Genomic DNA, 4,700 nt, shown 5'->3' with positions numbered 1-4,700 from the left:
TGCCCCTCCCTACTCTGACAAGCCCCGCCCCACGAACTTTGTTCCTGAACTTCACCAGGCCCCACCTCCTGCAGCACCCAGATAGCTCAGCTCAGGCTTCCTCAGTTCTCTCTCTGCCCCTCCTCCTCTCCCCACCCAGCCAGGCAGTGGGCCAGATGTCAGGCACTGGATACCAGGGGGAACCCGCACTGGTTTTGGAAAGCCTCATCCTGGGACTGCTGTGGCTCTTGCTTTTATGGTTTCAAGGCATCTCAGAGAGCGTCACAGGCATTTGAGCTCCGTGTTTTCCAATCACACTTTCATGCAAGTTTCTGGGATCTGAACTGTGCCTAGTAAACAGCCAAGCCAACAGAAGCAGCTGACCTTTCTTGGGCACTTATATCCAGGCAGCACACTTGCCTCTTTAACAAATTACTTCACTCTCACAAAATTAGGCCATGCTCTTCTTAGTCCCATCTTGCACACAGACAGGTTAAATACCAAATACACAGTGAGGAAATGAATCCACTGGTCTGCAAAACATCTAAATGAGGTAAGAGCCTTACATCATAGCTCCTAGCACTGGCCCTAGTCCTTGATAGGTGATTAACAATGAAGAGGTATCTTTCCCATGTCCGGATTGGGGATACTAGTCAGACCTTTGCTTTTATCCCTCCACGCAACATCTTTCTGTTTACTATGGTTTTTGCCCATCCATACAATGTTGTGAATATTAATATAACTATTATTTTAAAAGAATTATTGTAGAACTGTTTTTAAGAAGAACCTCAGTATTATGTGTTTGAGATCATTCCAGGTTGCTATGTGTCACTTCAGTTCATTCTCTTTAACAGCCAAGTAGAATTCTCTCACTACACCACAGTGTTTTAAATTGAGTTTCAGGTGCACAACATAAAGATTCGATATTTGCGTGCATTTGGAAAAATGACCACCACAACACATCTAGTTAATATCTGTCACCATGCATAGTTACAAAAACTGTTCTTGTGATGAGAACTTTTAGGATCTACTCTCTTAGCAACTTTCAAATAGCAGCGCAGCATTATAACTATAGTGGCTGTGCTGTGCTTTACTCCCCGGGACTTACTTATTTTATAACTGCAGGTTTGTGCCTTTTGACTCCCTTTATTCCTTTTGCCAACCTTCCACCCCCAGCCTTTGGGAACCAGCAATGTTTTCATTGTATCTATGTGCTTGGTGGTTTTTTTTTTCACTTTTAAAGACTCCACATAAAAGTGAGACCTTGTTGTTTGTCTGTCTGACTTGTTTCACTTAGTGTGATGCCCTTGAGGTACCCATGTTGTCACAAATGGAAAGATTCCATTCCTCTTTTATTGCTGAATAATATTACATCACATATATATGATGGGATATGTGTATATATATTTATATACATATATGTATATTTATATTTAATATATATTTATTGTTATTTAATATATGCACATATACATGTATACATATATGTGATAGAATACATATAAATATATTTATATGTACATACATATATGAAAAAATTTCTTTATTCATTCATCCATCAATGGACATTTAGGTTGGGTCTATGTCTTGGTTATTATTGTAAATGATGCTTCAAAGAACATGGTGGTGCATGTGCCTTTTCAAGTTATTGTCTTGTTTTCTTCAGATAAATATCCAGAAGTGGAATTGCTAGAATATATGGAGTTCTATTTTTATATTATAATTTCTTTAGCCATTTTCACACTGATGAAAATTTGTTACTTATCTTCCTTCTTCCCTTTGTAGTTTTTTGTTTTAAAGTAGCACAGCATTAATGCGGTACTGTAAGTGAAAGATTGTGCCAAGGACTTAAAGGAATTATGTGATATTTAAGATTAGATTATCTCTATTTACTTCTCATAGATTTGTATAAATGAAGGACTGGACTTTAACTGAAAGGTGCAAGAATTCATGGTTTAGATGGGTTTGTAACAAACTGATTCAAACTTCTGTAAGAAGAAAAATTAAGACCACTTATTTGAAACCAAAGATGAAACTACAGTTTCCAATGTGCTTTCTCATTAGTTCTTTCTTTATTTTTATTTAATATTTATGGCATTTTTTCCATTACCTGTTAGTACCCTTATACCTAGCCCCACCCCCCCAGCAATCACCAAACTGCTGATGGTGTCTGTGAGTCTTCTTCTTTTTTGCTTCATTTCTCCACCCCTTAGCCTCCACTCACATGCTGTCATCTGCTCTCCATCTATGTATGCATCTGTTCCAATTTTCCTTCTTCGCTCAGTTTGTTCATTAGATTCCACACATGAGTGAAATTGTATGGTATTTGTCTTTTTCTGACTGACTTATTTCACTCAGCATAATGCTCTCCAGGTCCATCCATACTGTCTGAAAGGGTAAAATTTTCTCTTTTTACTGCCCAGTAGTATTCCATTGTGTTAATGTCCCATAGTTATTTTATCTACTCATCTACTGATGGACACTTGGTTGCTTTCATATCTTGGTGATTGTAAATAATGCTGCAATGAACAAATGGGTGATTATGTTCTTCCAAATTATTGTTTTGGATTCCTTTGTATAAATTCCCAGAAGTGGGATCACTGGGTCAAAAGGCAGATCCATTTCTAATTATTTGAGCTCTCTCCACAGTGCTTTCCAGTGTGGCTACACCAGTCTGCAATCCCACAAATAGTGGAAAAAGGATTCCCCTTTCTCCACATCCTCACCAACACTTGCTGTTTGTTGATTAATTGATGATAGCCTTTCTGAAAGGTGTGAGGTGGTATCTTATTGTGGTTTTCATTTGCATTTCTCTGATGGGTAGTGACGTTGAGTATCTTCTCACGTGTCTCATGGTCATCTGGATGTCCTGTTTGGGGACATGTCCATTCAGATCTCTAACCCATTTTTAATTGGGTTGTTTGTTTGTATTTGGTGTTGAGTTTTGTAATTACTTTATAAATTTTGAATATTAACCGCTTATCAGATGTACCTGTGAAAATGTTCCCCCATTTCATGGGCTGTCATTTTATTTCTTTGATGATTTCTTTTGCTGTGCGAAAAGCTTTTGGTTTGATGTAGTCCTATTTGTTTATTTTTTCTTTTGTTTCCCTTGCTTGGGGAGATAGATTAGGTAAGAAATTGTTATGAATAATGTCCAAAATTTTGCTACCAGTGTTTTCTTTTAGGATTTTTATGGCTTTGGGTCTAACATAAAAGTTTTTTATCCATTTTGAATTTATTCTTGTATGTGATGTAAGAAGGTGGTCTAGTGTCATTTTTCTGAATATAGCTGTCCAATTTTCCCAACACCATTTATTGAATACACTGTCTTTAGCCCATTGTACATGCATGCTTCCTCTGTCAACTATTAATTGACTGTAAAGGAATGGGGTATTTATGAGCTCCCTATTCTGTTCCACTGTTCTATGTGTCTGTCTTTATGCCAGTTCCATGCTGTTTTGATTACTATAGTCTTATAGTGTAGTTTGATATTAGGTAGTGTGATTCTCCCAACTTTGTGCTTTCTCAGGATCGCTGTTACTATGTGGGGCCTTATGTGGTTCCATATAAATGTTTGAAATATTTGTTCTAGTTCTGTGAGATACATCATTGGACTCTTGATAGGAATTGCATTGACTCTATAGATTGTTTTGGGTAGTATGACCATTTTAATGATGTTAATTCTTCCTGTCCAGGAACATGGTATGTGCTTCCACTTATTTGTATCTTCCATTTATTTGAAGAGAGACCATTCAATGTCTCTCTTCAGTGTCTTATAATTTTCTGGATACATGTCTTTTACATGCTTGGTTAGATTTATTCCTATTTGTTTTATTCTTTTTTGAAGCAATTGTAAATTGGATTGCTTTCTAAGTTTCATTTTATGATACTTATTAGTGGTGTATAAAACTGCAACTGACTTCTGGATATTAATTTTGTGTCCTGCCACTTTGCTGAATTCATTTATCAGTTTTCATAGATTCCTGGTGGAATCTTTGGGGTTCTCTATGTATAGTACCATCTCATTTGTGAATAAAGACAGTTTTACTTCTTCCTTTCCAATTTGGACGCCTTTTATTTCTTCTTCTTCTCTAATTGCTGAGTCTAGGACTTCCGGTACTATGTTTAATCAGAGAGGTGAAAGCCGGCATCCCTGTTTTTTCCTGGTCTTAAGGAGAAGGCTTGTCAGTTTTGCCCATTGAGTATGACGTTGGCAGTGGGTTTGTCGTATATGGCCTTTATTAAGTTTAGGTGTGTTCTCTCTATTCCCACTTTGCTTAGAGTTTTTGTGATAAATGGGTGCTTGATTTTATCAAATGCTTTTTCTGTCCTTATATCAAACTAAAAAGTTTTTGCACAACAAAGAAAACCATCAACAAAATGAAAAGACATAACCCACAGAAGGGGAGAACATTTTTGCAGATACATCTGATAAGGAGTTAATATCCAAAATTTATAAAGAACTTATAAAACTCAACACCAAAACAACAAACAGACTAAATAAAAAATGAGCAAAGAACCAAAATAGACATTTCTTCAAAGAGGAGATATCCAGATGGCCAATAGACATATGAGAAGATGCTGGACATCACTAACCATCAGAGACATGCAAATTAAAACCACAGTGAGATAGCACCTCATACCTGTCAGGACAGCTGTTACTGATAAATCAACAAACAACAAGTGTTGGCAGGGATGTGGAGAAAGGGGATCCTTTT

Source organism: Phyllostomus hastatus, unplaced genomic scaffold (genome assembly GCF_019186645.2).
Source record: "Phyllostomus hastatus isolate PE091 unplaced genomic scaffold, TTU_PhHast_1.1 phas_contig_147, whole genome shotgun sequence".
Taxonomy (NCBI): Eukaryota; Metazoa; Chordata; class Mammalia; order Chiroptera; family Phyllostomidae; genus Phyllostomus; species Phyllostomus hastatus.
This window is presented reverse-complemented; position numbering follows the sequence as displayed.